This window comes from Harmonia axyridis, chromosome 3 (assembly GCF_914767665.1).
Source record: "Harmonia axyridis chromosome 3, icHarAxyr1.1, whole genome shotgun sequence".
NCBI classification, from domain to species: Eukaryota; Metazoa; Arthropoda; class Insecta; order Coleoptera; family Coccinellidae; genus Harmonia; species Harmonia axyridis.
The window spans coordinates 37,968,165-37,995,463 of record NC_059503.1 but is presented as its reverse complement, the minus strand read 5'-3'; the positions used below and the strand labels follow the sequence as shown (position 1 = coordinate 37,995,463).

At 33.3% G+C, this 27,299-nt stretch overlaps 1 protein-coding gene across 1 annotated transcript in view; it reads right to left on the bottom strand.

Annotated features, from left to right (window-relative positions):
• The window catches only part of LOC123674517 (putative fatty acyl-CoA reductase CG8306), a 40,367-nt gene extending 17,230 nt beyond the window's left edge, over positions 1–23,137 (bottom strand). The window contains exon 1 of the mRNA XM_045609408.1: positions 22,905–23,137. The gene's annotated coding sequence lies outside the window, so the exon portion shown is untranslated. The remainder of the gene's footprint in view (positions 1–22,904) is intronic.
• Positions 23,138–27,299: the final 4,162 nt, after the last annotated feature.

Here is a 27,299-nt window from a genome sequence, read left to right as displayed (position 1 = left end):
ATAAATTTCCTCAAGAATATTTACTGTCAATTGTACACAGGAACCGAAGAACTGTATATGATATCCGCGTGTGCACCCGAAGACAATACAACAAAACAAAAACGGTAATAGTTCTATGAACCGGTCCAGGGTGTCGTTGAGTCTATCCCACAATGAAGACCTGTAATAATGCTGAGAGATTTCAATGCACGTATTGACAACGAAGCTCTACCTAAAATTAACCAAAGGCCGAATGAAAATGTACTGAATTATAGTGGAGAACTCCTAATCAACATATGACCCTAATATGGTCTGGAAAAACTCTAATGTGCCTTAATTCCTCATTATGTGCCCGAGGTATTGAAGTTTCCAAATTTTTACAGTTTCTACCATTTCCATGTTCTTACTCATCCTCATTATATGTGAAAACCCTTAACTCTGCCAACTTCGAAAGCGGCTCCAAAGTACCCAAGGAAAAATCAAGATGTAACTAAAAACACAATATCAACCGAACCGTAAAAAAAAAATAAACATGGAAGCATTATGGAATGAATTCACTTAGAAATTATACCGAAGACTACTCTAGGAAAAAATAAAAAACGACTCATTGGTATAAAAAATGATATCAACAGCGGCTAGGATAAACTAAAAATAAGTATTATCGAAGCAGCTACTGAAGCACTCAAAACACGAAAAATTCTCCATAATCCAAAAGGAGTTTCTGTGTCTATGAGGAAGTAAAAGTTAAATGAAAAAGAAATGAAAGCCTTTCTAAAATACAGAACATATTTGGAAGTGTACAAAAGAATTATAAATATAACCAGCATGCTAGTGATGGGAGGCCATAGAAACAGGGCCCCCGCAAGGGATATCAACGCCCGCGTGCGGAACATATTTTGGCGCCCCTTAAAGGGGGGAGGGTGGAGAAAAGTACTACTGTATAATCGAAAATTTTTTTTTTAAGTTTTTTCTCGAGAACATTATCATCCCTATAATCTTTGAGATGATCAACTAAATTCTTCAAATGGTTTTGGCACACTTTAATGTCAATCGCTACACTTTGCATCATGTTGCTTACAATATTAATCTGGAATGAAACATCATAAGAAATTATGATACTTCAAATAAATTTAAAAGAATGAATATTTAATAAAAGAGAACTTGCTTTATGTCTAGTTTTTATGTTGAAAGTATCATTTTCTGCTATTTCTAAAAGGCTATCACATATTTGAATAAAATGAAACTTTAGCATCAATTCTACTTGACCATCTAGTATCACTTAGGGGTTTTAGACGTAACTGAGGATCATGCTTTTTTATAACATTCCATTTTTTTGTGGTTGAAGGGAAATATATATAAAGCTCTTTTACAATATCAAAAGAGTCCACTGTTTTATTTGAAACCTTAGCAGCATCATTTTCAGTTAAATTTAAGCTGTGTGCAGCACATAGCGCAAAAAATGCCCTAGGAGTATGCGTTTTTGTAAACCAATATCTGGCTATTTCATGCCGATTGCGAAGTAAGGAAACTTGTATAAATTGCAAGAAAGAAGTTTGGAAAAAAAATTGTTGAAAAATTTGAAAGAATCTTTTTCGAAAACCTTTGGTCCATCGGTTCTTCATGAGGTCTATAAGAGGTTTTGGCGCCCTTTTAGAGTGGCGCCCGCGTGCGGTGCACGCGTTGCACGCGCGGTTGCGGGGGCCCTGCATAGAAAAGAAACACTGGTGTTAATTAACAGTAACTGAATACCAAAAGAAACTTGAGTGAATTGCTTCAGAGTGCTTTATAAGAAACAGCGTACTGAAATCGAACATAGCACTCTCGAGTTCATAATTAACAACGAAAAAGCTCTAAAAAAACTGAAGAACAGAAAAAGTGCAAGACCTGACGTTATCATCAGTGGACTACTGCAATACAGAGGAAAGTGTCTGACAGAATAACTAAAATTCTGATCAATAAAATTTTGCACTATCATAGAGCACCCGATGAATGAAGAACTAACAACAGAATACTCTCATTCAAAAAACGCGATGAAGAAGAACAGGTTAACTATAGAGGGATCAATCTTCTCTCCTCCGCTTTAATGGTGAGTTTCATAAAACTTTTATCGTGGTGATTGTTAGATCAAAGCATTTCTGTATTCAATTTCAGTTTCTTTTTCGACACTTCACCACAATCAACGAGTTTATTATTATCAATGAAAGTTTCATGAAAACCTTCGTGAAACTAGAAGCAAACATTTTGGCAAATAAAATTCACTAACATACTTACTGCCCGAAAAAAATTGCATCCTACTTTTTAACATCATAATGGATGAGCTGACAAAGCAGGTGCGTAAACTGAAAGGGTATAATATGGGAGATAGAAGAGTAAAAATGTTGTGCTACACTGACGATGTGGTATTGATTACTGTTTAGAACGATGTTCTGTATTGATTCACACACAACAGCAAAATAGTTCAATATGAAAATATCTGTAACAAAACTTAATGCATGAATGCATCCAGAACACATCTCAGATTCAAGCTAGAGACAGACATTACCATTACCTTTATGAAACAGAAGATGAAGTTCAGCTACCTTGGCATATAAATATCAGGAATATATGTTGAAACAGAGGTCAGTGACAAGCCATGAAGGCAACAAGAACAGTCGCATGTCTTAACAGCACCATATAGTCAATAAACATTAGGGAACTGATATCTAGAATATTCGAGACAGCGATCAGATTCAACTAACATACACACATACAACTAACATACCACAGAGATTAAAGTATTGCTCAAAATAAGTAGCTGACAGGATACTTATGGATCACATAAGGACCATTTTCACAGTCCTGTTTTGTCGATGTGTAGAAGCCTGAACAATGCCCCTTCAGTTGGTGTTTTTTTTTCTGTCCTTAGATGAGTTTAAAAGAAATTTGTGTTATCTAATAGAGAATTGATATTGATTTTTTGATTTTTTTTTCTGCCGATGGCAATTCCGTTAGTTATCATTATGCGGTAATTTTTTCATGTTACTTACACCTGTAATTGGGCATGTGCCTGTTGGATGTAATACATTTAAATAAATAAATAAATAAGGACCTAAGACATCAGAACTATGTTTAAAGTCGATAACGACTTGGTTGTATCGAAAGGAGAAGTGGAACGAACAACTTAACCGAAACAACCAACTACAGAAAAATAAATATCACCGATGGGGGACAGGAGCATCGAAAGACCCCGTGAACAATAGAGTGATAACCTACTAATAGGTTGAAAACAGGCATCAAAGAACCGAACAAAACTAGCAAATTTGCTCAAACATAAGATGGAAGCATTAAAGATATAAATGGTCCATTTGGTCATGATATCATGACGTTGAGCGTCGTTTAGTCACGATCTGTCCTCAAATTCAATTATGTCTGAGATTTTGTATTGGTCCTGTTATCAGCAAAATTTAAGTAAAATATCGAATATCGTTGTGACACAATCGAATCGATCATTGAAAAAATTGGTTATGAATACACTACAGAAATCATTAGGCGAATTTGGTCCATTATCGAACTCTACTGGCCTTATCAATCCTCAAACGTACCCACCCCAAAAGTCCAACTCTCTAGGTTTGTTCTTCTAAAAGGAATGAAAAATAAATCAACCATTTTCTCATCATATTACTTACATATCGAATCTTACATATCGAGAGATAGGTCACTTGTTTATCCAAGAACCGGTACTGCAAGTGTTCAGGAAATGTTCTGCTTGAAACGTTCACAAATCTGAGATATTTGTCGCCGATGTGTCGTTCTGATTGTAATTAAAATTCGACGTATTCTTGACATTCTTTCGAAATTGGTTTGGTTTGGTAATTTTATTTTCAATCACCATACATAAAAATTTCTTTCAATCAGTTCTTTCAGAACTAGATGGTAAGAAATTTCAACTGTGAGAATATTTTTGAAACCTTTTGTTGATGCTGATTTTATGGCGAAAAAACGTTTCATTATATCATGGCACGACTGAAATAAATGGACTATATGTACCCATATTTGCGTATAGACGAAACGAGAATATCTACCCATGACCGAGCTAGGATACAAACCAAGACTTCCATGCTGAAGTCAGCTCTTAACCAGCTCGGTCACGCACGTGGTCTTCTCAACATTATATCATTTAATCAACCAATATTTGGCAGATTTTGTCCGAAGTCCGAAACTATCATTGCAATAAAAATAATGTATACAGTATCATCCTAACAATACATGTATCCTATATCATTATTGTATGTCGTTAAGTTTTCAAGAGATAATTTTTCTTTGAACAATATCACACACTTCATTAGAGAAAGTGGCCCCTGTCAAATTGGCTTAATTTTTGATATTTTATATTCCAAGTCATTCCAAACAAAAAGTTCACTGGGCACAAGTTTTTTTTAAAGGCTTGTTTTGTCGTATGAGGCCCTGAAAACTCACATTTGTTCTCCATTGTGATTATATAAACAATACAAAACATTGTCTGGATAATCATCACTATTCTGAATAATCAAGATGTGAACAGTCATTAATATGAAAAACTATAAAAAGCATTGTTCTTTAGTATTGTTAATTTTGTCAATTAATTAAGTATAAACAGTTTTTGATTATAGATCGCTAAGGCGATTTGTAACCATTTTCGAATAATTGAATTTTAAAAATTAAAGCTGGAACACATTGACCAATTGTAACAACAACAAAGAACAATGAATGCTTTTAATAGTAATTCATATTAATGACTGTTTACATCTTGATTACTCGGAATAGTGATGATTATCCAGGATAACGTTTTGTATTGTTTAACAATGAAGAACAAATGGTGAGTACCCCTAATAAAGTGTTCAGTATCCACCGAACACTTTTTATTAGTGAAATCAGAATTTATTATCCGAAATCGAATGGAAGATACTGTCCAAAGGTTTTTTTTTGATAATTACAGCTATTCGCATCAATTTTGCCGCAAAATCATTGGAGGTTAGAAATGAATGAATGAAGGATATTAATTCCTTCATTTCCAACCTCCGAAGAATTTGCCGCGAAATTCATGCGAAAAGTTGTAATTATCAAATAAAAACCTTTGGACAGTATTTTCCATTCGATTTCTGGAACGTAAATAAACGCACGACATTTTTTTAGTCAGGATTAGAAACCTGTTTTCCTTGAACGATTTCAAATATTTATCAATGGAAATAATTATCCAATTGCTACGAATCAAGTTGAAATAGAGAATTCTGACCATCTACCTGATTCAAAACTACTTAAAAATCCTCAAAACGAAGTAGGTATACTTGAAACTCTCAAACCGTAGTGTTATATGAATTCCAAATAACAACCTTGACTGAGGAAACACACCAAGATCATTTTCTACTTGACAGAGCAAATAACAAAATATTTTTCGGTGAAAGTTTAATGCTAAGATTGATGCAAGTCAACAGTCAAGATCATCCTGAAATCTAGTTGAATCGTTTACACCTCATTTAAATTATCAAAACCTACCGGGAATTTGTCAATGAAACACAGAATGTATTATTCGCCTAAGTTCATTGTGTCTCCTACAAAATAGATAGGTAACTTCCGAAATTATACAATTATTCCTAATAAGCAATCCAATCATCAAAACATTAAACATTGTCAAAACCGTTTTAAAAATTCAAATTTTTTTTAACGTATTATTTCGGCTGAATACGGTTTGCTCGAAGAAGTTTTTGAATTTAAATAGATTATTAAAAGAATACGGTTGTTATTGTATAAGATGGAATGAATTTTTGAAATCATCTTAAAAATTGCAAAACAATTTTGAAGATCGGATAAAACGGAACAAATTATTGATGAAAGATGGTGTTGAAACTAAACAACGCATAGAATAATAGAAAAAATAATTCATACCAATTTCTTTGAAGCGGTCATTTCAAATGCTTATTTTCAAGAATCTAATACATGTTTACGTATTCAATCTTCTATTTTTATTTAAAACTTGGTGAATATCAATTAACAATCTCACATCTTGATAAATAATTGCATAAGAATACAGGAATCATTTTGAAAAATAGCATTCAACCCATTAATATAAATAAAAAACGTAAATAATTATCTGCTAAAATCTGTCGACTATTCTTTCACTACGCACGATAATATATCTGAGCATAAGTATCTACAGAATCATCAGAAATTGGATAATTGCAATATTAATTATTCGATAATATAAGTATAATTGTCTGCCACTTTAGATGACCATTTATTAAATTAAAGAACAGTTTCAGTAGAATAATTCTTTCCATAGTTACAGAATCGCAATATTTCGAAATTAAAAGGGATTACAAATAAAAAAAAAAGATTTTGAGATAAGAATCAATTATGACGTTGGTCAATTTATTAACATAACCCGTCTGAGTAAAGGTACCAGAACGAATTTCAATTTATTGTTAAACTATTTATCAAAAAAATATCTTTCGTGCCTTTGACGTAAATAATATGATGAATAAATGATAAATGAAAATAGTAGGTATAATTATTATCAGTCAATTATCAATGTTTATGTAGTTTTAAGTGTGGAATAATTTTGAGTAGGTACCGCATAAAAAGTAGGTGCAATTGTTCCAAAGACATTTATTATGTATATAAAAAAACACAACACAAGAGATTTGAGAAATTACGAATTTTTAACCGTATTCTAGACAGTTCTTCTCCTGGTGTTCCATCTACAACTACAATAGGCGTCTTCAGAGGTTTCTGGGAAGTCGAACCCTATCGTTTGGGGCCATTCCCGGCTCAATATTCGGAAAATACAAATGGGAAACGGGCGCTCAAAAATTTGGATTTAGATTGGTCCCGCATACTATTTTCTCTTTTAACGCAAAATAACTCCACTCATGAAGAAAAATATATGAAAATGACGATAAAAAATGTTTTCGAGGAATATCTAGTGCTGGATACGAACCCGGAGTCGTCCGTTCCGAAATACGAATAAAAAATTCCTAACTCCGACACGATAAAAACTAAAACTTTGTGGTATTATGTAGTATATTATGCAGCAATTATACAACAGCACTAACCAGGATACATATGATTTATGCGTGTGTATTAATAACCATTACATGAGAGTTGCATACGCTATTTTTTTCTACACCCAATAAATAATGAAGAACTATAAATATTATATTTATATTTGTTTTGAACATAATAACAGTTTTTAGTCGTATTTCTATGAAAATTAGAAAAAAAATTAATTAATGGCAGGTATTACTTCGGGTATTATCATGGACATAGATACTATAAACATTTATATTTATGTTGAATATAATAATTGCAATATATCTGATTGTTGAAAAAATTTAAGATTACTCATTGTGCAGTTTGAAAAGTTCATTGCAGGTCCCACGGATCTGGAAGTGGAAGGAATATTTACATTTTTTTATTATTGTTTTTCTCAATAGAGTTCAATATTGTATTGGAAATGCTGATTTTATTCTGAACCAAATTTGCAAGAGGTCCTTCGAAAATAATGAACAGTATGTTTGCTTAAAAAATTATAAGTTTCTATTGATTAAATTGTATCATAATGGACCTCATTATGAAATTGATTATAGGCATATAAATGTTTTCTTATAGTACGTGTGTAGAAAAAAATATATTTGAAATCATAAGGAATAATTTTTTTCCATTTCATTATTGTCTTGAGTTGAGTTTCAGAGAAATGAATTTTTTAATTTTGTTTCCCTGATTTTCTGTTCAAAGCAAATAAATCTTATTCTAGAATCTAGAGGATAAATGCGGTATAGCTCATGATTTATCACCAAGATTTATACATGTAGCTTTCAAGGATGGAATTTTATGAAATTTTTAGATTCTGCGCATTTCAAAAATTCAGAGAAGATTAATTTTTTTCCGCAAACTATTTAAAACAAAAAAGCTCGAAAATATACTCTATCTACTTTATTTTATTTATGGAATTATTTCATGGATTTAAAAAAAAATTCAGTGAATTAGAGAAAATAATGTATAATACTCGTATAGAAGACGCATTCTAGCACTCGTTCATTCAAAAACACGCCATATTCGTGGCTCGTTTTTGAATTTGGAACTCGTAGAAGAATATCAATGCATTATGCCCTTATTCTGCACTAGTGCTCAAGTTTCCCTCACGATACAACGAATTTTGCCTATCCTATCCTGGCTGGACCAACAGTTCAAGAATTGAATTTCATTTTAATTTGAAATACCTATACGAATGAATAATAAAAATATTTCATTGAAATGGAAAACAAAATCTATCTGTGATACGAATTGATTATCACATTCATTGCATTTTTAAAACACCAAACGAACAGAAATGAATGCATCAAGCGAATCAGATTTGAAATTTCAAAATATAGAACCTGAAATAATTGAATCTGCCCATAAAATAACCGAGAGTTTACTACCTCAGAAACCAGAATATTTAAATAAAAATTATTATTCTCATTTTTGTTTTATTTCACACATTCCCGTCTCCCAAGCAGATACCTTTTATGGGCTGGAAAGAAGCAAAAAAAGATAATTTCTCGGAAAACTTGTTCCTGGCATATTTTCATGATGAAGGATGAACATAGCAAATACGTTGATTTCTTCAATAACTGGCTTTACTCCTGTATTGAACAAGCTCGAAGCTCTCAACCACAAATGCGACGCATACAAACATAACTTCACCTTCTGAAAAATATATAGAGAATTATTCATAAAATATGTCCGATTTGTTTTTCAATTTCAATAATGGTCAAAATACAATAAAAATATAAGTGTCATTATGAAATAGGTTTTGACATTGAAATATGTGTCTGAGTTAATGAGTTTCTATTGTTGTTCCTAGAATGTTTGAAACACTGGTGTGCACAATTACTCTTAGAAAACCTTATGATTAAAGTGGCAACTTTTGAAGGGACCAGACTTCTTGGATTTTAATTGTATTGGTTACTTTTCAGTTGATTCCGCATCGTTTTTTATGGCTCGTGTTTCTGTCAGTGTCGTTTATTGATGACTCAAAAGTGACTCAATAAAAAACAGTGGCGACAAGAGTGGTCTCGTTTTCGACTGGCTGCCGGTTTCTGAGCCTAAATATGGCGACTTTACATTATGCGTTTACCAGATTTTTGGGATTCATTCAAAATGTAAGGCCCGTTTTATTAAGTCACGGCATTCTTCAGTTGAATAAATTTGTTCTATATACAAATCTATCAGGTCCAATAATTTTAATGTTGACGAAGTGACAGTTCAGTTCGGTCAATCATATTCTTGAGTTCTATGGTTAAGCCCAGCCCCATTCGGCATTTTCAGGCTCAATTTGAACGTATTGTCGCCATTGTGTCACTAAAAGTAAATTGTTCGTATAGCGGCACCTTAGTAAAGAAAAGGGGAAAGGAACCCATACCGAGCGAGTCACCAGAATTATCTTAAACAAAATCTAATCACTGAACAAACCAGTATTTTAAACAACTTAGTTGTTCTTTAATAAAAATATACCTATTATTTTATATTATACTTAAACAGTCGTGGAAAAAGTATAGTAAGTTATTCGGCTAGAATGAAAATCCTATGCTCACTTCTGGCTCGTCCTTAGAATGATTTACTCGCATCGGATTTTCATTCTAACCTCCACACAGAATATACTATTTCAATCTCGTACAAAATGTCATATTAATTGTGCAACCAGACCATAGAAAATTTCTAGACTTGAAATTTTCAATGTAGGTTTTGGGTCCGAATATCCCAGATATATATGTTAATGGCAAAATCTGTTGAATATAATTGAATATATCGTCAGTTTTTTTTTAATATTGAAAACAACCTACCGATCGATTTGGAATTTGGAAATCAGTGGCAAAATAGTGAAACTAATATTCTTCTGAAAATTTCGGCAATATCGTATCAATATAAAATTTCGAAATTTCAGGATCTATCCGTACGATTCCATTGAAATTTTGAACAATAATAGTTCATCGTTAGAAGAATTATGTATTACAAAATCATGTAGCAAACTATGTATCCTGAATAAAATTGTTCCAAAAAACGAGATAAAGGATGTTTTGTTGAAATAATCACATTTTATATTTGTCAATCTTTTTCCAGAGCCACGACGGCTATGTGGGCATGCAAAAGACTCTTTGGAAAGACATGGGGAGTGAAACCGAAAATGGTACTGTAGTTATACACAGCGGTGGTACGCCCTATTGTCACCTATGCATCTCCAGCATGGTGGACAAAAACCGAGGAGGTCACCACACGCATCAGGTTGCAGAAACTGCAAAGGCTGGCGTGTATTGGTGTCACAGGAGCTATGCGCACAGCTCCCACGGCAGCGCTGGAGGTCATACTAGACCTGCCTCCCTTACACCTACATGTGAGGAAATGTAGCCTGCTCGAAGCAATAAGAATTTCCCTTGATGGAAAGCTCCTTCCTGGAAACTGGGTTGGACATATGAGGATACTGAACAACTAGATTCAAACCTCCTCGCAAACCCATCGGATATTATGCCAACCACCTACGATTTTGAAACGCCCTTTGAAACGGTTATAAATGACCGTCCTAGTGCAATAAGTCTCATAAATCGTCTGGACAAAAAGTCATCCATATGGTTCACAGATGGATCAAAAACAGAGAAGGGCACCGGCATTGGGATATATGGACCTAAACTGAGGATCTCTAAAGCCCTGGGAAGTGAGCCCTCAATTCTACAGACCGAGATAATGGCTGTTTATGTATGCGCCCAGGAGTGTCTCAAAATGAACCTCAAGGGTGCGCATATCTACATCACCACTGACAGCCAAACCACGCTGAGATCCCTGGAATCGTGTTGTCAGGGGTCTTTGCTGACTTGGGAGTGCCGTAACACCATAAAGCAACTGGCCAGAGGAAATAAGGTGACTCTACTATGGGTACCAGGGCACTGTGGGGTTGAAGGAAATGAAAGAGCGGATGAACTTGCAAAAAGTGCATCAAGGTTAAAACCTGCTGGACCTGAGCCTTTCTGTGGGATAGGAAGACCACTATAAAGCTGCGGTCCAGCTATGGGAGTTGAACAGTAGGACAATCCACTGGACTAACACTCCTAGACTTGTTCAGGCAAAGAAATTCGTGAAGATTTCACCTACCTACGCCAAAAAGCTCCTGAAGCTGACGCGAGCCGAGCTTCGGGTGATGGTGGGACTGCTGACGGGGCACTGTCGGTACAAACATCATTTGTACCTTATGGGAAAGTCAGCAGACGAGATTTTCAGGCTCTGTGGATCGGAAGCAGAAACAGCCGAACACTTGATATGCAAGTGTCCGGAGCTGGCTGGCGGCTGGCCTAAGAACCATTCACATGGGTAAACCGGTACTAGCATAGTATAAGGAATCCTTATACTATGGTACTAGATACCAGAGAGGTAACGGCCAAGGCCCCTAAGGAGGTTGTCAATTTTATTAACGTCGTTGACGACCTCCCTGGGTTTCTATGAATGAGTAGGGTAGTGAACAAAACATCTGCATGATCGCAGTTCCCGGAAGGCTTACCGAAACAAAACTACCCCAGTTCAAATAATAATAATAATAATAATAATATATTCGTCAATTCGAAAGTTATATGTAGATACAATCAAGCATACATCTACTACTACTTATAGATGCAATAAGGATTTGCAGCTCCATTTGAAGCGAAATTTCGTCAAAAATGACATGAATATGAATTTGAAAAAGCGCGATAAAAACTTCTAATAACTTTTCCCATTATTTAAAAATAATGAAGCATTTCATTTTCGAGCGGAGGTTCTATAATTTTGTTAAAAAGAGTAAGTATCCTGTGGCGACTGTCCGGTTTGGGCCTGCCATAAATTCTAGAGGAAAAGAACATAGAAACTTGAAATATTCAGGAATTCAGGGTGACTTCGAATTTCGAATGCCTAGGTTAGGTTGGTTATTTTTGTTTTTTTTCCCAATAGTTTAAACAGTACCTACGTATTTGATAGAGATAATCACGTCACATTCATCAAAGACAATTCAAGAAGAATATCGAAAGAACTCAATATCTCAGTGATCGTGTTGATATTTTAAATATTTTTAGATTTAGATACAAAATTACAATTTGAAGCTCGTGAAAAATTTGGCATTTATCGCGTTATCGAGCCTTCAAAAACGTAAGCAGAATATCAAAAAACAATGCCTCATATAAAAACAAATCGGATCAGCTAAAAATTCAGTTTCTAAATCTGAACTACTCACTCAAATTTCAAGAGGGTCGCATATTCAGAACATACAAAAATGATTGAAAATCACAACTCATATGATATATTACAATAGTTCTGATGGTCTTCAGTGGATCCTAACCTGTCCATCATAAAACGGTTTATAGTTTTTGATCGGTCGTTCCCTGAACAGATCGCTTCATCATTTGTTTACGATGTCTATTACATATTTTGCAAAGTTGAGACGGGACTAAACTCAAACGAAAAGGTACAAAAATACATGCTTTAAAAACTAGTATTCGCTTCTCCTGAGGAAATAATAAATAAAATAATAATCAACCTTGACATTAGATGAAAATGAAAAATTGGCAATTAAAAATTACCTATAGATTTTTTAAGGTAAGTGTAAATCATGTTTATCGTGTCTTGTTTACTAATGAGCAATATGTGAAATAGGTAAGTTAGGTGTTCGAAAAATCAATTGTATTTCATTTCGATCAGATATTTTGGATATTTTAAAGAAAGCGAATGATAAAAAATGAATGAATTTATTCAAATGGGATTTTGAAAGTGAATATAAGAAGAACAGAGGTAAGTATTGACTTTTTGGCGCTTTTTGGTAATCGTTGTGAACTCTATTGGGTGTTCGAGATGATACAATTCTTTGATGACTTATTCAAACGTTCACCCCGTATTTTATTTATATATTAGCAAATTTAATTATATTCGAAAAATTCTCTAACTAATGACAAATTGAAATATAGTTCTCAATGATTATCAAAGGGTCGTTACTTAACTTTTGTTCAATAGTATTCACCTTCAAAATTCATCCATTTCGAAGATTTTTTTATAGAGCCCCTGCAATCCATGAAAAATCGAAATATGCCCAAAACGGTAAGTACTAAGCAAAAGAAACTTCGAACAAACTTGGCTTCATTTATTTCATGCAATCTGAAAATTTGATGAAAAACAGAGTGTTTCATGGAAAAAACATATTTTTGGTCTTTTTGCACTTTTTGGCACACCCTGTATATTTCCAAACAATTTGAGAATATAGCTCTAATTGAACCTAATGATACTGTGTCGAAAAAAAATCGAAAATTTCGGCGTTTATAACCGTTACAGAGTTTGTAGTCGTCAATAGCGAAACACCCTGTACATCTACACGCATAATTTCAATAAGAAAGAATCTGTTGTCACTGATATTGAGTTTTTTTTTTATATTCTTTTTTTCTCTGGTTCTGATGACGTAATTCAACATGAAATTTCGCAGGAAGCTTGAAATTGTTATTTTACATTTGAATGCAGACTTTCATTCCAATCCAATTTGTAGTTTCGAAATTATCAGAAAAACAATAGTTCGATCGGGCACAGTACGCCTAATGAATTTTGCCCATTAACTATACATTTTTCAAAATCTTAATCTTCCCTAGAAATTTCAAGATTCTAAGTTTTTCGTTCGAAAATTATCATGTTTAAGTGCCGGCCGAGGAGACAGAAACGATTTCAACCACTAATTCATCATCATTTAATTCGAACTTCATCATTTCAGGCTCATCCCAAGATTCGAAAATTACTGACATCATGAGAAAATGTATGGCGCTCTGTTCGGAAATGAAAGCCCAAAAATGAATATCATTCTGCGAATTTACGCAACTGTTTGGACATTCAAAATTTCATAACATCAGAAAAAATATACCAGATATCATCATATTGTTAATTTAATTAGTTTATGGTATATAGTCTTACAGAAGGTTATTTTTTCGAATATGTTTCCTAAATTTTCAACCTTGGATTTTTATAGTATACGAATTTCGAATGCAAACTGTAGAACTGTCGGGGGGGAACAAAAAACAAAGATTTATAACTGAGGATAAGAAATCGCTTCTCAATTCGAATATGCTATTATCGATTTTAATCAACCAATATACAGGGTGATTTATTAGCTCACCGAAAAACTATGAAAAGTCATTTGATTTTAACCACGGTCGGCAGGAGTAATTTTGGCACCTCAACAACAGGGCTCAGGTTCAAAGCTCCTGCCATTTATTATTTGGGGCATGCAAAGTTGCAGTAATGCTTCGAAAACTAATTTGGATTACAAACATGTGTCTCACTGAAAACATTAGGCATTTAACAGTAACTAGTTTCGAATGGAAAATCGTAGGAATTTTCAATATGTTGAATGTGTAAATATCGGCTTCCAAATAATTCAAAATCGAAGGTTGTGTTGTTCTTCGTCTTTGTAAAATAAAGGGTGTTTTTTTTTAGAGCTATAGAACTTTAAATTGCAATGAAACAACGATGGATTGTTCGATTGACATGAATTTTATTTATCCGCAAGATAATCTTATGGCATTAAATTTTAAATATGGTTTCTGGCAAATGACCGCCACGGCTGGCTCGGATGTAGTCTGATCTGGACGTCCAATTTTCGATAACTTTTTCCAACATTTGTAGCCGTATATCGGCAATAACAAGGCGAATGTTGTCTTCCAAATGGTCAAGGGTTTGTGGCTTATCCGCATAGACCAATGACTATAAATAGCCCCACAGAAATTAGTCTAGGGATGTTAAATCATAAGATCTTGGAGGCCAATTCACAGGTCCAAAACGTGAAATTAGGCGGTCACCAAACGTGTCTTTCAATAAATCTATTGTGGCACGAGCTGAGTGACATGTTGCGCCGTTTTGTTGGAACCACAGCTCCTGGACATCATGGTTGTTCAATTCAGGAATGAAAAGAAAAAGTTAGTAATCATGGCTCTATACCGATCACCATTGACTGTAACGTTCTGGCTATCATCGTTTTAGAAGAAGTACGGACCAATGATTCCACCAGCCCATAAAGCGCACCAAACAGTCAGTTTTTCTGGATGGAACGGTGTTTCGACATACACTTGAGGATTAACTTCAATCCAAATGCGGCAGTTTTGTTTGTTGACGTAGCCATTCAACCAGAAGTGCGCTTCATCGCTAAACAAAAGTGCGCGATACGTATTCCGCACAGAACCATTATTTTCGAATTAAAATTGCTCTATTTGCAAGCGTTGTTCATGATGAATTGCCAAACCAAACTGAGAATAAATCGGTCACCATCTTGAACAGTAATGCCAACTTAAAGTTATATACCTCGAAAAAAAACACCCGTTACATAATCATTTTATCACTCTTTCAATGAGGGTAATAGGGAATATATTGGTTAGGCTGCCATGTTTTTTATAATACAGACCTCTTAGTGAAAGCGGTTTGGAGATTTTAATTGTAGGGAATGTTTACAAACTCAGCGAAGAGGAACAATTAAGAATCAAGGATAAAATATGAAAAGGCGAGCAACAAACTGAGCCGAATTGCCGCCCCTCAAATAGAGGCGCCTGAAACGCTCGCTTCAATATTTCACCTCTTACACCGGCCTGATTTTAACAAAAAAACGTTATGGAAACGTATGTCTGATTTCAATTATTCACGGAAACACATAGCAAGAGTTTCATTCGTGTCTATTGATATGATTTATTAACAACAAAAAAGTATGCTTAGAAACAAGCGTAAATACAGTTGTCAGATCACTGACGGAAGTACGTTTCCATTGCAATAACCATAAATGAATAAGATATCGGCAAACTTTTCCGTGGTGTAAGCATACATTATAAGGAATAAACTTATCAGCATGGTACCAAGTTTTAACTTTCTGGTTCAATTTCAGTGTAACAGAAAATAAAATTAGAATACCTATTGACAATGAACTGACAAGTGTATTTACCCTTGTTTCTGAGCATACTTTCTTGTTATCAATACATCACATCAGTAGATATGAATGAAACTTTTGAAGTAATTTATTTCTTTAAATAATTGAATTCGGACAAATGTTCCATGTTTTTTCTTAAAAATAACTGACCTTCCATATGGCAAAATTTGTCGATGAGCTAATAAATCACCCTGTATATTAAACGTGGGTTTCATCTGCTTACAAGAACAGAAATTTAAGGAATCGAAAACTTCTAAATTTTATTGACGGCTAAAGCCCGCTAATACAGCTTCATCATTAGCTAGTTAAATGATGAGTAGAGTATGAAGTAGTCGTAAATTTCAGATACTGCAGCGATAATTATAGAAATAAACATATTCTAGAAATTTCAGTTGAAAAAAGTTACACCTTTACTATTTCAAAAAGAATAATTAATGAAACAGGTTTCTCTTAAATCTGTTTTCTGTCATGGCTCTGAAAAATCAATTTTTGTTCCCAAGATTCATACTCAATCATAATTAGGTACCAAATCAGAATTTTCAACTGATGAGCTGTCTTTAAGACTTTCGGATTTATAGAGCGTGTTTCCAAATTAGACATGAACCTTAAAGAAAGTATTAGTATCACTCATTTGCTGTCGATTAAGCCATATTCATTGATAAGCGAAAAATCAACAGTTAGCGAGATTTTTGAGTTCTTATTTTTGTCCAAAAATTTCTCACCCTACTTCATTTTTCGTCAATTTTTTCAACTTGACCAAGTTTGATTTGAATTTTGGATTATTTTCATCAGGAAACGATATGATATGTATGAGCAAAACTAAAGTGTATTATATGTGGAATAAGAATGAGTATGATTGGAAATTGGAATATGAAGAAAAGCAAAGTAAATTTTAATATAAATTTGCCTGCAACATTCGAATTCCACAATATATGTATGAAAAAAATCATTTCAAAATCTTGCCAATTTCTTTCTTTATTTACTAAAAAATTTTTCGTTAGAATGCAGGCACTAGTTTTGTTTCAGCAGATTTTAATTTGAAAGGGAAAAGAAGCAAAGAAAAGAGAGTAATGAATTAAATATTTTTTCATGGCAATCAAAATTTCAGTAAAAATTGTATTCATAAATAATGTTTGAAATGACCTCCACCATTCCTTATAAATACAAGCCCGTGCCATTTTTCTCATTTCTTTAGTTAATACTTTCCGCTGCTCCATCTTTTCTAAGGGTGTTAGATCCGTAGTAGCTGACTACGAAAATCTTCCAAAATTATAATCAAATTTGGTCAACATAGATAAAATTGACGAAAAATAAGTATGGTGATAAATCTTTCAAAAATCACAAAAACTCAAATATCTCTTAAAATTATGATTTTTGGTTATCACTTTATATGGCTCAAACGACACAGTATTATTCATACTAACACGTCCTCCAAGGTTCACGTCTAATTTGGAAACACCCTGTATACTCTCAAATTGAGCCTCAGCATTACTATTTTAGCAAATCTTAAGCCTACTGTTCACATAGGAATTCGATATCCGACGATAAGGCTATAGTCCATTCAGGAATTATTGACATCGAAGTAGACCTTGAGCGTCCAGTCGCGGCTACATTTCTGGTTACTAAAAAATATCAATAAAAATTGATGTGGTTTGATCATAAAAATAAGCATTATAAATTATTTTCATTATTTTCGTCTCCTGAATTTTCGAAATTACGAAGGGAGGAATACAGCCATAATTTCATATAGTGGAATACTTTCACATTTCAAGGAACTCCAATTCATTCCATTCATACCAGAATCGCCCATGAAAGATGGAAGACCCTATTGAAGATCATTGAAATATGCATGTCTATTTCCGCTAAAAGATTCTTCAATAATTATTGCATTCTTAATGGGTGCTGGTTTCTAATGATATAACTCTAAACGAGCTATATTATCTCAGGATTTATGGATCATTTTATCTGTGGCAGCTAAATTGGAGAAGCAAATAGAAAAAACTTGTTGATAATTTGAATAGTGTGGCAAAATGAATGGAACGGCAGTGATTCACCCATTGAGGCATTTTTGCATGAAATCATTTTTAATTTGCGATATATAGAAGTTAATTGCACTTTGTTATTAGCGTCTGTGTAATAAATACAGGGTGAGTCTTTGACTTGTACATATATTTTAACCGAAGATTCTTGAGGTCAAAAGAAACACTTTTTTCATTCACCATTTTTTCCGATTCGGCCCTGTTAAAAAGATATAGCCATTTTAAATTTTCATAATGAGCTAATTCACCCCTGGTAACCGGAGCACTGAAGTTTTCGCAAGTATAAGATATACAATTTGAACCTTGAAAATAAGCTACTAGATTGGAAAATCATCATAAACTCACTTTAACATTCCATTTGTTGAACAAAGTAGTATTTATAATACAATAAATGAGTTATCCCAATTTCATTGACGATAAAGATTAAATGTTTTTCTGTTGATTTTCTATTTCATTTTCGATAATCACAACGAATTGAGCTCATCGCTACCACCCATATTAGCTTAGCTCTGATATTCATAATTTATATCCATTCATTTATTATATCGCATTTATAATATATCGTTGTTTATTTCATTACGTACAATTTAACCTCACATTCTCAAATAAATAATATTCATCTGAGTTCTAACACAGACTAACTAGTAATCTGTGCTAGTAGTCTGTGGTTTTAAGTTTGAACCTCAAATTTCGAGTGTTGCAAATTTAAACACAGCAGTTCGAATAATCTATGTTCTAACCTAAAATATTTATTTACACTGAGATTACACTGTTGTTTTTATTATGATATTTTATTTGATATTATGGTTAGCATGAAATGAAAATCATCGAACATTTGAAGAATCCAACAGAATATTGAAGTTCCATACATATTTTCGAGAAATTTAAAAACAATTTCCAAAATAATTGTGTGGATACAAAATAAATAAGTGTGCATTCTGATAGAAAGTAATTCCTTTATGAAATGAAGCATTTGATTTGCTCCAACTATCTCATAAAAATAAAAATAATGATCTGCTTCAATATTTTTGGAGCCATCAGTGTGAAAATATGGAAATGAAGTTTTATGGCTCTGTAATCAATGGAAAATGTTAGACTCCACTTGTAATCAAATTTGTTCTATAATATGTACCTACATTATAGTCAACTCTACTACTTGATTCATCTTGATTTTGCCATTGAAAATAAATGAGAAGTATTCAATATAAATATCCACAGTTGAATATCCTGTTTCTTTCAACTCGCCTATTTGTTTTCATATTAAAACAATTATGGCACTCTTGGAAGTATGTCAATCATATGCTCTACGATGAATTTATGGAACAGCAAAAGAATAAAAGTATTTTATCTCAATCACATGAAAATTTGTCCAGTATGTACTTAGTGGTATGTTTCGGTGTGAGTTTGAATGACCCTCGAAGAATACAGTATTGTTCGATAGCAGCAGTCTTTAGTGGGATATTGACTGTTGTCATTATAATGGGACTATTTTGTGAAAACTTTTTCAAACATGGGCTTTATGAGAAATCTGGACTTTTCAAAATAGAATGTTGATTTTAATGAAGTATCTTCTTATTATAAGAGCTGTGTCAAAGCTCAGTAATTTGTAATCAAATAGAAGAGTTGAGGTGAGCTCATTCAAATAACTTCATTTTCAAACTAAGTTGGCTAGTACTTCAATTCTAAAATCTGAGACATGACATAGTAAATATTCATTTCTGTGGATTTTTTTCCACAACAGAACAGAGTTGCATTTAGCCAAAGTACCCAATTTTTCGAATTTCACAGATAATTTTTTTTTTTTAAGATCAAGTTACTCGAAAACGGCGCTTTGTAGGAGAAAATATGAAGAATACTTTTATTTTTCAAATTAGCCAAATATTGTTCAATGAACGTTCAAATTACTTTCAAGAGTTGGGTTCTTCGAATTTTTGGTATTTTTATGTGATGTAATGTTCATAATGAAGAAACTGAAAGATGTGTAGGGAATCTTGTATTCGGAGAAGATGTATCACATCAAGGAAAAGCTATATTCCAAAAATCATTTCCTTCAATAGAACCATTTACGAGATATAGCTGAAAATCACATTTTTTTATCGATTTTCAACAGCCTGTATCTTTGTAACCGGGCCGAATCGGAAAAAACTGTAAAGGAAAAAAGTGTTTCTTTTGACCTCAGGAATCTTCGGTTGAAATATATGTACAAGTCAAAGACTCACCCTGTATAAGGTAAATAGTTTGTTAGCGTGCAGAAAAATTTTCAATTCTGGAAAAAGTACCTCCTTCGGATGTTGCGGGTTCGAATTCCGCTCGAGGAGGTACTTCTTCCAGAATTGAAAATTTTTCTGCACGCCAACAAACTATTTATCTTATATTAGGATTTATTGGATATTTGGTTCACTCATTTAATAAATACACATTTAAATGTAACATAATTTACTTGATTTTTGGATTACTCATTGAAGACCAAAAAGGAAAAATATAACAATATTTAATTTCGAAATATAATTAAATAAATTATATGTAGAAAATTCAATAAAAATATTTGAAGAGAAATATCCAAAATTTTCGTGATTACAGATCCAATCAGCTTAAGATTTTGCGTGTATAAGGAAAAACCATTTCAAAATTCGTGCAAAACTTCCTGTTGATAGCGTCATCAAAACGATAGAAAACTCAAGAAATACTGTATTGTTTTTTATCTTCTAACAGCTTCTTCGTAGCTCCTGGTTTCATTTTCTTCTGAAAGACGCTACTTATGCATATTGTTATTTTTGTAATGAATGTATTGTATTGCAAATGAATATATTTTATGGCAAATGAATATTACATTTATTTGGTGTGACAGTACGATAAACTTTCTACTCTTAAGGAATCCCTAGATACTGCAATTTCCTGTACCTTATAGTTTCGCACTTATGAATTCCTATCCCAATCTCCATATAGAACATAAATTTTTTTCCCTAAATGCTCAGGCGAGTTACATGTTGATTATTTATTATGTTTTTCTAATAATACAACTTCGGAAATTTATCTCCATAAGCAGTGCACAAAGGAATTCAAAAAAGCAGCTATTTCCATGGAATTACATAAAAATTAGATATCATATTACATTGATTTATCCAATTCGAAAGCATGTTTGAAAATATTCATTTCGTACAAACTTGGCAACAAATAATAATGAAAATCAAGAAATATTTTGCTACAATAATGCGAATAAATTAAATATTTTTTCACTACGTCCTTCCTCGTTAATTTAATTTCGGGTTATGGATTTTGAAAATATTATTGGGATTTTCCCTTTTTCCTGAGAAGAATAAACCTTTTACCCAACTGTGAAATCAACAATGTTTTCATCATCTGAATCGTTTCAGTTCATTCTCAAATAATTTGGAATATTCCACGGAATGGGAGAAAATGAGAAAACATTTTTATTGTCAGTTATTTTTTATGATTGGTTGGAAATATTATAAAAAAAAGTCAAATGATTCAACCGCATGCTGTTGAAGAAGAAACATCACGGTCCAATAGTAACTTTCTCGAACTAAATTGTAGCAATCGCATGCTAAAAATAACTCCCCACACATAGTGAATTACTTCCATAGAGTAAAATCATATCAGTAGGTACCTACATAGCTTTGTACAGCGAGTGTACGACTTTTGGTTCAATACCTTTAATAACTAATAACTATAGTTATAGAGTTATAGGCAAAGAGTATAAACCTCCAAAATGAAAAATGCATGGATTTACTTCATTTTGAAAATAGAAATCGACGGGAAGGAAGATTTTTCTCGATAATAATTTATGGCCTCATTGCAGTACTCTCCAATCACAAAGTGTTAATTTCTACCTAATGTTTCAATAAAAAAAAGGCATAACCTATTTTTTTCAGTCACACCGCTGAATGGTTAATCGAATGACCTTTCATTTGATAGATCACAACCCATATATGTATTCCTATTTGAAAAAAAAAGTTGTGGAGGCTAGGGAGTGGAGAATGAGAAATATCAAATTAGAATTGATTAGCGCAACTAGCTTTTGAAAATACAAATCAACTAGTGCTGGGATTTTCCTCAATAATTCTTGGTACAAGAATAATAGGTTTCTCGCGTTTCCTTTTTGGTACGCTACGCTGCATAAAGCCTTCATTAATTTTTTAACAAAAAATGTAGTAGCTTATTACTACAATTAATATGCCCAAAAAAGTCGAATAAGATTAAGTTGAGCCGGAAAAAAACAAATATGTACCTATATCAACTTTAATGAAAGTTTGCTTGGCCCAGAATCGTAAAAACAGAACCTTGGACGAATTTTTCGTCCAAATTAGGAAGTAGATGACCTTGAAAGCCGCATCTTTAGATTCAATAAAATTATGTAGGTAGATGGGATAAATGATGAATATTTTGGAACTGAAGGACTTGGGTTTTTCCTAACATTCATTAGGTAAGGCTTTTGCAGAAGAAAATCTTTGAAATGTTTCATTTCATGAAATACCATAAAGAATAGGTACAATATAGATAATTAATGTAGGTAAGTACCTACATTGAAGATGCCTAATACCTATGTAGAAATCAATACAAATACAACTGATCATTCATCTGTATAGGTATTAACTTAATAGAAATTCAGAAAAGGGTCCTGGTGCACTTATTTTCTGGAAATTTTTTCCCAATAAAGTGTAGATTTATTGCAATAATTTCTCCATTTAATTGATTTTTATTCGTATTCCTTACATATATCTTGTATATCCATAAAAAATACAATCTCACGAAATTATAAAATAATCCAGCAATCAGGTGAAAAAAATAAAAAACAAGAAGTTTTCCCAATGACAGTCATGATAACATTATTCGTAAAGTAGGGACCTATATATAACATAACCTACAAAACACCGGTAACAGAATAACAACAACAGATCTATTATACTCACTCGTTCCTATCAATGTATATAAGTATCGTAATCGGCAATTGGAAATTCACTTAATGACAATGAAAATTTAAAAACTCCGATAGCAACCTCACGAAGTCCGCCGACTAACTGTAATCATAATCGAACCACAGAACCTCGCGCAGTCTTATAGGAATAGGAAGTACAGGCAACTAATGCTACGTTTCCACTCCTCGCATCTCATATTAACACATTCGGTAGCGGGAATACATAAAAGTCTAATGTGAAGACTCGGATTGAGCAGACTATAGGAAATTGAGAACGTGGAACAAATGATGCAATTGTCGTGAAGACTGAAGACTAATATCGAAAAATACAATAAAACAGGTTTCTTCAAGGTACTGATTTCAAATATGAAACGCGTATTATAGTATTGAACGAAGTTCATTACCTATTACATTTTGAATATCAATATTTTGTTAATGGTTGGTTTCACTCCGGTAAATTCACGATTGATTTAAATTTGATTGTAATCATATTAGAAACATTATACTTTTACTTGAGATGACGTTCTTAGACAAATGAAGTATTATTGGATTAGTACCAATACAATAATTAGGCATACGTCAATTCTAAATAATTGTTAAAGTTTTATGGGTATGAATGATGCAAAATTCGAGTGCGAGGTCATGATGGTCATTATTAACTGGGCCTGGTTATATCACTAATGATGTTTCTAATTTCAATCTAAAAACAGCACAAATTTTAAATTTAACTGACTAATTCAGCCCAAAAAAAGTCAATATTTAATGTCGCGTTCTGGGGAATTTAACCCAGTGTTGCACGTGCGGCAAAATTTTTAATACCTACTTAAAACTACTTAGGATGAAATGTATTAGTATAAAACATTATAAGTATTCAGTATGAAAGGTATTCACAAATTTTAAGATTTTCTGTTACTTATATACATAGTTATTAAGGAATTTTTTTGGAATGATTTTTTTATTATTAGTTTTGATTTATCTTTGATGAACCTTTGGAATTGTTCGATGAAAATATTTTCCCAATCTAGAACATTCCACGTACAATATAACAGCTGTTCAAATGAAATTAGGTACAAAATATAGTGTTACCACAATGATTCTCCTAGTTGAAGAATCGAATCCAATGATCCACAAGGCTGAAAATCAAATCAACAAATTCAAGAAAACTCTGCTTATACATCAGTGAGCTCAAAATGGATAGAACGACCAATGTTGTACTGTATATTTGAAAATTCAAAAGCTGAAAATAAGTATAAAGTGAAACATGATTAACGGAAAACATCAAACCCAATTGCCTCCCCCAGCCCCCTTCATTCCGTTTTACAACTTTATTAAGTACGCGACTTAGGAATTAGGTTGTATAAGACAATTCTACAGTATCATTCTTAATTTCCCATTAATGTGTTAATACAAATTAACTTCAAGCAATTACTTCTAGTGATGATGAAATATTCATCAAGCCTGAGAACTCTTTTAATATTAAATTCAGAACTGCAGAAAGAACACCAGAAACAACTATGCAATTAATAAAGTTAATCTTATTACTGCGTCCCTTCCTATATTCAGTCATCCACAAATGAGTAGTATATCAGTATAATATGAGTATATCATCAAAACTATCCACAATATGAAATAAGGCAATTTCTGCTGATAAATCAGATAATTTCAAAGACGCGTCCAGCAGAAGAGTCTAAAAAAATACTTACAAAATTGACAAAAGTGGCCTACATCAAAAAGTATCACTGATAAATGACAACGAGTTGAGCATTTTCAAATCAGAATTTCATGGAGATTATGAGTATGATATGAAATTTAGCGATTCCCATTTGAAAAACAGGGTTGAGGGTGGTATCGTATTTCACCACTTTCGGACCAGCCTGTAGAGTCTACAATAATTTAAGCTAATGCGCTGACTATTGTCGATTCCGTCAAAATTCGACTCATTCTAATAGGACATAATCCCTAATCGGATTTTGCGCGATAAAAAAGTACAGCGAAATAAAGATCCGAAGATAAGAATAATTACTGTGTTTACGGACTGTTCGGACAGGACCAGTACAGAATTGAATTTAACTTCATTCCCAATGCAATTATATTCATAAAGTTCTTCTATTCATGCCAAATTCGGAAAATGGATTCCTTAACCGCATTAAACCGATTACGAGGGCGGTTTGATAAGTCCGTGACTTTTTGAATTTCCCGCGCAGTTACTTCCAATGCATCTGTGATCTATCAGTGGGCAACATTCTAATTTTCAGCAAGTTACGATGTGCAGTTGCTGTTTTATAGCCGTTCGAAGCAGACCACCTCGTGAAGTTTTAGAAAATGGAAAAAAGTGAATTCCGTGTGCTGATTAAGCATTACTTTTTACGTGAAAAATCGATCACTGAAATTAAGGAAAGACTTGATAAATATTACGGGGACTCGGCATCATCAATTTCAATGGTAAAAAAATGGTTTACAGAGTTCCGATGTGGTCGTACCAGCACTAGTGACGCCGAATGTTCAAGTCGCCCAAAAGAAGTCATCACGACGGAAATCGTCGATAAAATCCATGATATGATATTGGACGATCGAAGAATGAAAGTGTGTGAGTTGGCTAATGCTGTATGTATCTCAACTGAACGGGTACATCATATTTTACACGATTATTTGGACATGAAAAAACTCTCCGCGAGATGGCTGCCGTGATTGCTCACATTCGACCATAAGCGCAATCTTGTGACCACTTCAAAAGAGTGTTTAGTGATGTTCAGCCGTAATCCGAAGGAGTTTTTGCGCCGTTTTGTTACTGTGGACAAAACATGGATCCATCACAACACTCCAGAGAACAAAGAACAATCGAAACGGTGGGTTGCAGGGGGTGAACGTAGACCAAAGAAGGCAAAACAGAGTCTGTCAGCCACACAGGTCATGGCCACAGTTTTTTGGGATGCACGCGGTGTCATTCAAATTGATTACCTCAAAAAAGGTAAAACGATCAACGGCGAATATAATTCAAAGCTTTTGAAGAGATTCGACGTTGATTTGAAGCAAAAACGGCCGCATGTGGCGAAGAAGAAAGTGCTGTTCCATCAAGACAATGCACGTGTGCACACTTGTCTAATCACGATGGCCAAAATCAACGAATTGCGCTACGAACTGCTACCTCATCCAGCTTATTCTCCAGATTTAGCCCACTATTTTCTGTTTCCAAACCTCAAAAAATGGCTGGGCGGTAAGAGATTTGAATTGAATGAAGAAGTCATTACAGAAACAGACGCTTATTTTGAGAGCCTCGTGGAAACCTATTATTTGGAGGGAATAAAAAAATTAGAAAAACGCTGGACTGAATGTATCGAGCTAAAAGGTGATTATGTAGAAGAATAAAATGTTTTTTGTCGAAAAAAATTTGTTTTATTCAAAAAGTCACTGACTTATCAAACCGCCCTCGTAGTTTGAATTTAGATTTTTTAATTTTAAAGGCTGAAGAAAAGAATCTAGATTTGAAGGAAAATTTTTCAATTCATAATAGAGAAATTGAAATATGTGATAGCTATTTTTACCGCATTTAGTTTATCGTAGTTTGATTTTTTTCAATTTGAAATATAAATGAGTGAGAAATGGTTCAAATGAGTAGAGGCGCATTATAAATCGCGCGTCTTCATTTATTAATATCCAACAGTGTATACTTTGCAGAGATATATTGATAGAAAATGAGTAGTTTGATAACCACTAGGTATATAAAATGTGTAAAAATACTGGTATAGTAAATCCCTTTTCTTCCCTAAATGGCGCAATAGCGAAATATATATATATATATATATATATATATATATATATATATATAAAGTTATTTCATTAAATATAATGAAATAACTTTATATATATATTTCCTTCAAGCTAATAAAAAACTAATTTCTAATGATAAATGTTATTGAGTACCTACTTTAAGATATTTCCATGGAAACAACAGCGATGAACCATTTCTTTCCAAAAAAGGATATAGGTATGACGAAATAATCTCATTTCCAACGAAACGACAGAGGAATTGAATGTAGAGAATAATAAAAATAATAAAAGAGGAGTGTTCTTTTCTACGCGTATAGGTTAAAGTCGGGGATAGTTCATTCTGAAAACAGACACAATGCAGTTGGGAAGAAACTCCTCCAAGAATTGGCAACCATATTAGAACTGATTCATTTGGAAAAAGTGTCTTACTACAAGTTCCGAGCACGTTTTTGACTGATAAAACAATCCCCCAAACAGGCCAGACATATTACCAGTCGACAAACATCAGAAGACAGCAATACCAAATAAAGGTATGAACAGACCGACGCGGGACTGCGGGAACGGGAGCGATGCGTTATAGTTGCGGCAGCAGGCAGATTGCATAGCATGCACATCTATGAGA